Genomic DNA, 12,557 nt, shown 5'->3' with positions numbered 1-12,557 from the left:
AGCAGGAAAGAAAATGACATCCACTCTTCGCCCAAACCATGAAAGCTGAAGGTCTTTCAATGAAAAAAAAAAAAAACCTACCAAATAATTCTTTACCAAAAAATGATCCTTCAAACAGAAGAAAAACTAGAAAATGAATAAAATTCATTGTCAAGAGAACTGCCCTCACCAAGGTTAAAGGAAGTTCCTTGGGCAGAACCTAGATGATTAGCAGGTGGAAAGCTAAGCCTCAGATGAAAGTGAATACTAGAAGAAATGGTAAATATATGGGGAGGGTGGTGGGTTTTTTGTTTGTTTATTTGTTTGTTTTAGATCTCTTTCAAAAATACCTTCAGAATATAAGTGGCTATTACAGCAAAAATAAGTACAATGTAGTATGATGTTTACGGTGTATATGTAAGTAAAATCCATAGCAATAGAGCTAGTAAATATACATCGAGTGTCTTTAACTTTTTATATTGTATAAGAAGAATTATAATATTTGAAGGTTGGCTGTGCTAAGACATATATGTATATTCCCAATCCAGAAAAATCACTTAAGCAAATGAGGAGGTATAAACTATCATTATAAATAAAATGGAAATAAAATTAGTCCATGAGTATTCTCCATTGCTGCAAGAAAGGAAGAGGACCAGAAAAAATAAAGAGAGAGAGAGAGTAAAGAACAGTGAGGATTTTTGTTTTTTAAAGAACAGCAAATCGGAGGATTTAAATCCAACCAAATGTACAAAAGCACTAATGCATATCTAAAGATTCTATGTAACAGACAAAATAGATAGATAGGTAGGTAGATGGATGGATGGATGGATGGATGGATGGATGGATGGCCATAAAGGCCATTGATTAAATGGGACTGTCACCAAATCCGATGACTTTAGTTAGTTCCCTGGGACACCCGTGATAGAAGGAGAAAACTGACTCTCGTTAGCTGTCCTCTGACCTCCACACTTACACACATACATACACAAACACAAGCACAAAGAATTACAGAAGCTACGTTCACTTTCCAGCACCCACATTAGGCAGCTCAAAACTTCCTGTAAGTCCAGCTGCAGATCTGATGCCCTCTTCTGGCTTCTGTGAACAACACCAATTTATTTTCACATGCACATACCCACACACAAACACAGACACATAATTTAAAATAATTTAACTACATAAAAGGTTAGAAACTTATTTATCATGGAAGAATTTACTACAAGAAACTCTGAGTGGCATTATTAATATCAGACAAAGAACAGGAGAACAAGGGAAATTATCAGGAAACGAGACTTTCATTATAAAAAAGAGATTAATTCAACAAGAAGGCTTAATAATTCTAGGTGTCTATGTACCTGCTAGGAACTGACTTGTGCCTCCTAATTCATATGGTGAAATCATGTAATGCATTTATGTGATTTCAGTGACCAAACTATTAAGATGATGGTTAGGATTCAGTAAGATCGTCGGGACTGAGCACTTAAGTGTTGCCAGTACTCTGAATTATTTGGTAATGGAGCCTGAGTAGAATACCTAACAAAAGAATTACAAGGTTACAATTTGTAAAACTGGCTGAATTAAGAGACTTGGATAACTCCCTTTATAGAATAGCTATTAGTTTCACTATCTTCAGTTTCAATTAACCACAGTTATGAGCTGAAAATATTAAATGGAATTTTTCAGAAGTAAACTACATGTCATGAGTGGTATCATGAAATCTCATACCATCCTACTCTGTCCTGCTCAGACAGGAGTCCCTCTGCCCAGCAGGCCCAGACTGCACATGTACCCACTCTGTCGCCATATCAACTATCTTGAGCCTCAGATTACCAGGCACCAGGCACAAATATGGTACGTATACACATATGCACATAAAGCACTCAGACACAGAAAAACTAAAGGAAAATAAACCTTTAAAAGTTATTTTTAAAATGCACCCATAATTAAGGGAAAGCATTGTGTGTGTGTGTGTGTGTGTGTGTGTGTGTGTGTGTGTGTGTGTGTGTGTAAAGTTTTAGTCATTTAATAGAAATGCCTACTAAATATTGGGAACCCTTTGAGAGGTTACCATTAGTCTTGAAGACTGACACTTCTCAATAGTTAATAAAATAAGAAGTCAGATGTTCAGAAAAGCAAAAACACAAAAACAAAACAAAACAAAAACAAAACAAAACAAAACAAAGAAACCTTGATTAACACCATCAACTATCTTACTGACATGACATAGAACACACAAACCTTTCAAGAACACATCAAAGGTTCATGAACTCAATATATAAACTAAGTCTAAGTAAATATAGAAGTAAGAATATACAAACTATGTTCTCTTTCTACAAAATACTTAAACTGGAAGTCAACAGAGAGGTAGTTGGAAATGGTCTTCAAATAATTGAAAATGAATTATACTTCTAAGTAGAATAACTCACAGGAAATAAGAAATAATAAGAGAAAACAGGAAATATCTGTACTAAGTGAAAATGAAAACAATATCAAAATAATATAGTGTTGGGTGTGGTGGTGCACGCCTTTAGTCCCAGCCCTCTGGAGGCAGAGGTCAGCAGTGAACTCAAGGCCAGCTCCATCCAGCTAGCAGAGCTACACAATGAGACTCTGTGAAAAGAAAGAGGGGTGAGGGAGAAAAGGGTGTAGGAGAATTTAGTGGAGAAATTAAAATAAATGCTTACATTTGAGAAGAGAAATCTCAAATTATCCAAGTTCCCTTTAATTTTTCTTCATTTATTGGCAATAGATTCTTTTCTTATGCATGGTGATTATAGTTTCCCCTCCCTCCATCCCTCTCAGTCCTTCCTCCATCTCCTGCAGATTCATTTCTGCTCTGTCTCTCATTGGAAAAGAACAGGATTCTAGGAGATAACCATACATAACAAAATAAAATATAATAAAACCAAAACCACCACATCGAGGCTGGACAAGTTAAACAGCCCAAGTAAGCAGAAGAATGAGAAATCCACTTGTTCCTATGCTCAGAGATCCCATTATATACTAAACTATACACAGAGGATCTGCTGCAGACCCATGTGGGCTCTGTCCTTGCTACTTCAGTCTCTGTTCATTTATATGAACCTCGTTCAGTTATTCAGAGGGCCCTGTTCTCCTGATGTCCTTTGTTGGGATCTGAAAATAGCTGCACAAACCACTCAGACACTGATCTCAGTCAAACAGAACTGGTTTATTGAATGCACATCCCAAAACTGATTGATCGTGGATGCAGTCCAGACTAGGGAGCTAAACTCTGAAACACAACGAGAACACTATAGAGCTTTTTAAGCCTGAAATCCACAAACATCTGGGCCAAGTTATTCCACCAGTCAGGATTTAGGAATAGGATATTTCCTTAGGAACACATCTTAGTTGTATGTTTATTCTGTTCTCATTGGTTGAGATACTCAACTATGGCAGGGGACTTGTGTTGCCTAACATTCATGTCTTAACTTGCTAATCTCTGTCCAGTAGAATGACAATTTCCAGGGAGGTCTTGGGAACTTAAACTTTATTCTACTCCTACTCAAAATAGAAGTTTTACTCCAAATGGCTTCTTATATTCGTGCAGGTGTCTTTCTTATGTTGGGGTTCATCCCAGGGGCAGCTTAAATGGCAAGTAAATATAAAAGCTCATACATAGGTTCAGGAAGTGCTGCCAGGCCATTGCTTTGGGTTCAACTCTATTGTGGCTAACTATACAAACCAATTTGAAATGATTTCTATTGCGATTGTTTCCAAAAAGACCAAAGCACAGAACATTACAGAATATGCAATCTACTCAGGCATAAAAAAGTTTCATAGTAACAGCACATGAGAAAGTTTCATTATAACATTAGTAACAGCACAAAATGGCAGCAATGGTTACCTAGGCCTTAACATCCTTCATCACTACTGGATCTTACTACACTCTTCCCACTTCCTCTTCCATGGGTTCCCTGACTCTAAGAAAATGGATTTGATGGCCAAATCCTATTTAGAGACCTGTGTTCCAAGATCTCTCTCTCTCTCTCTCTCTCTCTCTCTCTCTCTCTCTCTCTCTCTCTCTCTGTCTGGATGTGGGTCTCTGTATTTGTTCCCATCTGCTGCAAGAGGAAAGCTCTCTGATAATGACTGAGTAAGGTACTAATTTATGAGTGTAGCAGAATATCTCTAGGACTCATTTTATTGTTGCAGTTCTTTTTGACCAATATTGTTTTATCCTAGATGTCTAGGCTACCCAGTCTCTGGTTACTGGTCACCCAAACACTGTCCAGTATTGATTCCATCTCATGGAATGGGCCTTAAGTCAAATTAGACATTGGTTGGCTACTCCCACAAGTCCTGTGCCACCATTGCCTTAGCATACCTTGTAGGCAGGACCTATAAAAGGTATTGAGGCTGGGCTGGTGTTTCTCTTTTGGGAGCCTGCAGGGTATCTTTCCATACCAAGGACACTAGAAGATAGGGTGAAGGCTCCAGCTCATCTTCTCCATATTCAGTGAGTTCAATGAGTTGTATAGGTGTTGTGCTCAGCAATGGAACCCTGCAATTAGTTTGCAGAGAGCAACCCCGTTTTCTTAGCAACAGCCTGGGTTGTTGCAAGATTTCCAAGGGAACTCCTTGGTCAACAACTTAACTGAATGCAACCCAGTCCCAGTTCTATAAGACTCTTTTGGTGACAAGATATGGCCGCTGGCACTCCATCAATTCCTTTATCAGAAGACCTCATTAGGATCACCTTCATGTATTTTGTGGATTTTCTACTACACTAGGTTTCCATAGCATCTCTCAAATGCCCTTCAATTCTAGTTATCTGTTGCTGCTGCATTCCCTCCTTCAACCTTATTTCTCCTCTCCCTCCCCAACTGATCCTCTGATTTGTTTCCCACGCAGCACCATTTCACCCATAAAGCTCATTCTATTTGTCCTCTCGAGGAGATCCATCAATATGTTCTCATAGTTCCTTCCTCTATATCTAATCTGTGTCTATGGATTGTTACTTGGTTATCATTTATTTAATGGCTAATATTCACAAAAACATGAATACCTAACATAGTAGTCTTTCTGGGTCTGTGTTCCCTCACTCAAGATTGTCTTTTCCTAGTTCCTTTTGCCTGCAAATTTCATGATGTCGGTGTTTTTATTAAGACAATCTTAAGATTTTCTTAATAAATCATAATGAAAATAAAAAGTAGGCAGAAGAAAGGGATGAATAACACTCAACAGCATTTATGTCAAAAAATAAAAACTCAGCACTCAAAAAATATATTCTAGGAAGAAAATTATGGGAGCAACAAGTCTGTAGGTAGACTAAACATAAAAACAAAGAAAGTCACAAGTCATCTATCTGTACTGAAATTTAAAAGTGACAACATTAGAGATTTACTGATATTCCAAAGAAAGAGTTTAGAACATAGATGGCGGGTAGATTTCACTAACAGGAAGCAAAGAGCAATACTCTTCTGGATGTTCAGGATTTTTTGTTTTTGTTTTTGGTTTTGGTTTTGGTTTTGGTTTTGGTTTGTTTTCTTGAGACTGGGTTTCTCTGTGTGGCCCCTGGTTATCCTGGAACTCTTTCTGTAGATCGGGCTGACCTTGAACTCACAGAGATCCACCTGCCTCTCCCTCTAGAATACTGGGATTAAAGATATGTGCCACCATGCCCAGAAGCAATTTGTAGCAAACAATACTATAATCATACCAATACTCATAACAAGAAGTATGTGGCCTGCAGGGAAATGTGCTTGCCACTAAGCCTGACTTCCTGAGTTCAATCCTCCAGACCTACATAGGGAACCCACCCCCACAAGCATGTCCATGTGTCTGTCCTGGCATGCATGTGGCCACCTCCATCCTACTCACAAATAAAGTAAAAGTAAAGAAGTAATCAATTCCTTATCATATACCCAGAAGTCTTCAGTACCATTTATGTGTGTATATTCACTTAATTATCATAATCCTAATTATATATAGGAAAAGAAATGAGAATTGCATTGACTTGAGGAAGTTGCTATGACTGAGATAGGCTAAAGGTTGAAAGGTCCCCAGTGATGAAATTATTCACACTAGGTCACACTGACCAATTTTGTCAATGATTCAGTATTCGACCAGTTTAAATAGATTCTTCAACTATCCCAACAATCCCTTATTCTACTCTATTCTAGGTTCTGGGATCGTAGAGATGAGCATATTTGTCTTGAAAGTGTATACACGATTTACATTTATGTCATTGGAGTTACACTCCTTGGCCTTAGAACTTTATAATCTAGTTAGTTGTGTACAGATGTGTGTGTATGTAAATCAATCCAAAAGCAACAAAGAGTGAGCTAAAATCGTGACTTAAACTGAGCATTTGGCTCTTCTTGTCTAGAATACACATCCATGGATTGAATCACAGATGGAACACATTTTTAAACATTCTTCTATACAAACTTTTTCTCATTATTTTCTCTAAAAAATAAAATGCAGTATAGCAACAATTTACGTAATACTTGCATAATTGTGTCAAGAACTATAATCATTTAGAAATGGCAGGGTATTTGAGGTTATGTATGTAGATTATACCACAATATACCATGCTATATAAAGGACTTGGACATGAACTGTACTATCCACACCTCCTGGAGCCAATCTAATGATACCAGGGGACAATTAGATGCAAGTCCCAGGCTGCAGATTTGTGACATTGTTTCAGGAAGGAAATGACCTGGAGCTCAATTTTGAAAGAGCCATGTTTTCATAAGTGAAGGAAGAAGAGAGGGTATAGTGGCTAGTGATAACAAGAAAAACACTCAGGGGTGAATAAGTGTACAAAGGTTGACTATGGCCAGGGACCACTAAGGAGAGCTGAAGATGAAGCCAAACATGTAAACTAGGTAAGAGGTACACAAAGCTGCAGCACAAAAATTATCTAACACATTATATTTTCCTTACGTAGATAGAGGAAAGAAATATCAGAGGGGTTACATGAGATGCCCCCAAACAATACAGCAGAAGGGTTCAAAGATCATTTGATATACATGTAATCTCTTAGAACACAAAATACCAGAGGGGGAAAAAGGAATTAGACTTTAGATTCATCCTTGTTCAATTTTTAAAGCCAAAAGCTTACTTCAGCAGTTAATAAACATTTGTTGCTGCTTCCACCAAAGATCAGCAAATTGCACTAGACGCAGGCGTTTTTTTTGCGAGGAATAGCGTAATTGTTCTTACTCTTATGGGCCAATGAAGTGCTTGCTATGTTCAAGTGACAAGTCGTCAGTTCTTCCGCGTGTCCATAGGATATTCCCTCTGCAAATTATCAGCAAATTAGTAAATGTTCTCCTTGACAGGAGCACACGGCCCGGGAATACATCCTTACCTTTGTGCTTGGCTCAAATCACCTCAGTGCAAAGTCCCTCTACTCTCCTGGACCCTTCTAATAGCCCTGACTGCCAATTAAACAGCTTCTCTCTCTGGAGCTAAATTTGGACATAGGTATCAAGTTTATGCCTGATGAGACTAATTAACTCTTTTGCACAGACATGAAGTTAACAGTCCTAAAGTGGAAGAAAAAGAAAAGAGAATAAAATCCCCATGAGCGAATCTGAAATGGCTCCCCTCTCTATAGCATTTATAAGATCCCGCTGAAAGAACGTTCTACCATAAATTGAAGGTCTCTGTTAACAACAGGAAATAGTCTGCAGCCACCAGCTAGGCACAATCACCCCACATTCTAAAGTCATTTGTCGGCACCTAGTGGCCAGAATGAAGTGAGTCTAAGGAAGACATTTTCCTTAATTATCAGCAAGGGTTTTCTAATAGAACTGGAAATACAGGCAGGTATACAGCAGCAACCCAGGCTTTTTATGTATGTGCTGGGGAACTGAACTGGGTTCTCAATGCTTGTACAAGTGTTTTATCCACTGTGCCATCATCTAAGTTTTTAAAAAATTAACTTGTATTAATAGCATTAGTTGATACAAAAATATAATTTGAAAGCATTCTCTATTTGCTATAGTATGTATACCGAATATAAAAAGCTCTAATTTTTTTTTCATTTTGAAGATTCATCTTCCTATTCCCACCACAACCACGTAGCGAGACAGGAGAGACATGTTGATGGATAAGCAAACATCAAAACAATATAGCATATGTCTGAGGCATTTCTCAGGAACAGCAGAGATGTTTGAAGATGTATACTTTCAGATAGCAATTCTCTCCCACAACATTTTAATGAAAGGTTTTATCCCTTCCCATTTTCAGGTCAGACCTTCCCCCTACCAGGCAATACAGAAGGTCTATGCATTTCAATGAGGCTGGCACAGAAACGGGAACACGGGCAGCTTTCTTAGTTCACCCTGGGGTGAGATTTACCAGAGTGTCCTATAACTTATTGACAAACTTACACTTAACAAGTTTTCATTATTTATTGAATTTCAGTGGATGTCCAATATTTCACTGAAAAATCCCATCTGGAGTGGAATAAAAGATCTGCCAGTTTAAAAAAAAAATAGGTTGGCTCCTAACAGAAGAATCAATCACTTTTATGGATCAAAATGATATGTTTGTAGGGTGGCAAAATTAAATGGAAAAGCAAAGTCATGACATCCTGAGAATCCAAATACTTGACATATATCTGATGCTTTGTCTTTGAGAAAGCACTTAGCATTTATTATCCTCATACTGACTTCAGAGTTCCAAGGCTCAGGGATGTTATGCAATTATTACTATGTGCCGTCTGAAGCCAAACGCAAAAGCCAGGACTAAATCCTGTTGTTTCCATAACTCCAGTACCTATGGTATCTCAGAATCTACACAGGAAGAGAGATTTCATGGAGCCTGTACCTATGGATGAGTATTGTGATGTAAGGCCAGGAAATCAAATGATGCACCCTGATACCCACTGCATCCTTTCAGACTGTAGTATCCAGTTTGAGTTTTAAACTGAAAGTGTTTGCTCTATCTCCCAAGTACTTTTTCCTCATTCAACCAACACATCTGTGCAGCCTATTTACATCTCCGAGAGATCTTTTAACAAAAGCTCAGGGTCATACATATTGGTTTGAAATGGAATTCATGTTGTCCTAGACCTTTATGCTTCACATCCAGAAAATGTTCTTAACAACAATTCTCCTCCCTGGTAACCACTCAGGGTGCCTTTGTAAACTGTAGAGCAGTGACAGCTGGTGTTCACAGTGCATATTGCACCTGTGGTCTACACTTCTAGTGTCAATGGAGACTTATGGAAGAGCTTAATCCTACTGCTCATGGATCCCTAGTCTGTGCATGACTTCCTTGCTTTGCTGGGTGGATTCCGTCTTAAAGAGCGAAGAAAACTCTTCTCTAAGTTGTTTTTGTCAGGTGCTTTGCCACAGTGATGAGCAAAGTAGCTAGCAGTGTGGATATTACCTTTAGATACATGCAGACAGAAGCCATCTCCGAGGCAACTCCACACCTTGGCAGGGTGATGTTATTAATGATAAGCAGAGATGTAACAGTTAATGGACAACCTGATGTGACTATTACAGCCTAGCTTTAGATTTGTGAGTCACAAACTAAAAACAAACAGACAGACATTAACTCAAAGGCGTCTCTTCAGAGTGTACCAACAGTACAATGGCCACTCTGATTTATTTATGACAGCCATGCCATCTATCAAGAACAGACTAGAAAATACAAGGTGCTTTCTTCCAGGTCAACTGTGGGTTTCCTAAAAGAAACTGAAGTGCGTGCTGTCTCAGTGTGTCAGTACTAGAGGGCTGCTGGAGCACGTTAAAGATGGAGCATGTTAAAGATGTCAGTACTAGAGGGCTGCAGGTCATGTTAAAGATGGATTTCCAAAGGCCGAGTTCTGTGATCGGGACAAATGAAAAAATCGTGCTAGACTTTTCTTTTAAAATTCTTACTATTGTTATCCTTATTTTACTGGAGTCAAGTAAAAGTTCAATAAAACCTTTCATTAAAACAACACAGAATGTTTTCTCTAAGTTTCTAATATGTTTTAGATCTGTTTAGTTAAGCATAAATTCTGTCTTTTGTCTTTCTGGTTTGTTAAAACGACTGTCTTCACGACGCAATGGTCAAGCACTCAGCGATACCTTAGTTTGCTTAAGTGTGTGCATCCTTCATTATCGAGACTTGGTCTTCTCTAGAAGGAAAGGAGCCCATATGTTGATCAGAAGGTATTGATGCAAATAGCTGCGAGGGGAGATGCAAAAGAAAAGCTCACGGATTGCATATTAGTGTCAGAATAATCTCATCATCTGGGACTTTGATCAACCTTTAGAGCTCCATGAATCCGTGGTAAGATTCACCCTACCACGGACGAGCAAGGACAAACTGGACTAACACTAGACAGAGCCGTTCACCCCCCTTTCCTCTCTGCTCCTCAGTTTTGTTCTCATAGACAAAATGGAAGTTTTGAAAGCACACAACCCCAAGTTCAAATCTCAGATTCCTCAGTGCACGTAGCTCTGTGGCATCTGGCAGTTCACTCTGTATCTGAGACCCACTTGATTTCTTTGTGAAATGTAGAAATTCTCACCTCCTTTGAAGAGTTATTGGGACGATAGATGCGGGATAACTGCAACACCCAGGAACAGAATGTCAGAGCACAGCTGTGATTGACAGCTGCCATCATGACTTCATCTGTTCAGCTTTCAGTATGTATCTATTGACCACCTGTGGCAGGACTATGGTCAAGTCCAGGAAGCAGTGAGGTAACACAAACATTTCTGTCTTTGGGAAGGGGATATGTTTTTTCCTTTGAATAGCACAGCAATCAAAACTTCATCCCCCACTATTCACTAGAAGTCCTTCCCCTCTGTCCTAGTGTTCAAATAAGAACTTCCACAGACTTGTTTTAATTTCATGTGTATAAGTGTTTGTATGCACATATGTAAGTGTACCATGCGCATGTCTAGCTAGTAGCTCTGGTGTTCACCAGGGGGCTTCAGATCTCCAGGAACTGAAGTTTACAGACAAGTTTAAGATGCTGTGTAGGTACTGGGAACCAAAGCAAGAGCAGCAAGTGCCCTTAACATCTGAGCCATCTCTCTAGCCCTTAAGAAGGACTCTTATTCTTCAATGAAATGTCTGTGTTCCACATATTATATGGTTACTTTCCCCATCTGTGTGTGTGTGTGTGTGTGTGTGTGTGTGTGTGTGTGTGTGTACATATACATATCTGGCTGGTTGGCTGTCTCCTTCTAGGTAGTCTCTGTTGTTAATTTTCTTTCTTGCTTTATTCTGTTAATATTGCCTAGAGTCCTAACTTTTGCCCCTTTCCCTTTACACTTATCATTGCCAGGAGTCTATAGTGTCTCTGTAAGCATAGACTCTTTGAATAGTCTGAAGGAATATGGGTCTTCTCCTTAGAGGGAAAAATAGATGTCCTTAAAATTATAAAAATATCCATACATGAATTTCAGAAGCTTCATAGTTTTTGTTTCTATTTCCAAAGCCTCTCATCTTCCACTAGATTAAGGGGGGAGTACAGCTTCACAATTACATGTGTCTCAGGGATGCTCAAACCCTCATCATCCACATAATCCATGAATCCAATAAGCCCACTTTCAAACAACTAGCTGGACAATTACACACGAATGTCCTCCAGGCTTCTTGTAACCCATAGCAGCTCATTGTCTTCCCTGTAAATCCATTCTCCTGAGAGGCAGCCTCCTGTTTTTAAGCCAAAGAGGCATAGATTTATATCCTCAGTAATAAACTTAACCTTTTAGTGCTTTAATTTCTCCACATAATAGTATATGGATAACAATGTCATCATTCCATGCGTGGTTATCAGGGACTTTTTTTTCTAAAGTGTTGGGCAAACACCCAAGAATGTACTACAGATCAAATATCCCACAAGTACTAATCTACCTGATTCTCAGTATCAATAGAAGCAACTACATTCCCCAAGCACCTGAAGCCAAAACTTTAGAGTCTTTTCTGTATTGAAGCCAGAGGATTTTTCTAAGATACAAATCTGGTAAGGTCATGATACCCCTTAAGTCTTGTCACTTGTGTCTCTCTGCTTCCAGCTCTGTGTCTACCTTAGTAGACCATTGCACTTATGGTCTACTATGGGCTATGTCTTTGAAATGCCTATGTGGTTATACATTTCTCAAGCTGCCTACAGTGTTTGGGATTCTAACATGGTACTTGGAATGTGTATAATCAGGTCTACTCTGTATATCTCTTCTTGGTGTTTAAACAAACACCTACCCATCTTTCAAAGCATAGTTCAAGGACCACCTCCACTATGACATGACAGCCAGCCCCCTGTCATGGTGTTGGCCACTGCCCCATTCTCCTAACTGTGATTTCCTATTACAGCAAAGAATTATGTTAGGGGGAAGAAAGCTTACAATAATCAGTGAGAAACTCTTTTATATAACAAGGCAGACAGGGTAAGTGTAAACATTACAGCTCAGATGGCAAATGTATCTTGGCAGTCAGGAGCCAAGGAATACAGCAAAATCACACTGCACAACAAACCTCACAAGAGATTTATTGGGAAGGAAAAATCCAGAATCATGGATACCACTGCTTGGGAGAGAAGCAGCAGAGAACTGAGCAGAACACAGGTGGGGGGGGGGGGGGGGGGGGGGGGG

Source organism: Mus caroli, chromosome 2, assembly GCF_900094665.2.
Source record: "Mus caroli chromosome 2, CAROLI_EIJ_v1.1, whole genome shotgun sequence".
NCBI lineage: Eukaryota > Metazoa > Chordata > Mammalia > Rodentia > Muridae > Mus > Mus caroli.
This window is presented reverse-complemented; position numbering follows the sequence as displayed.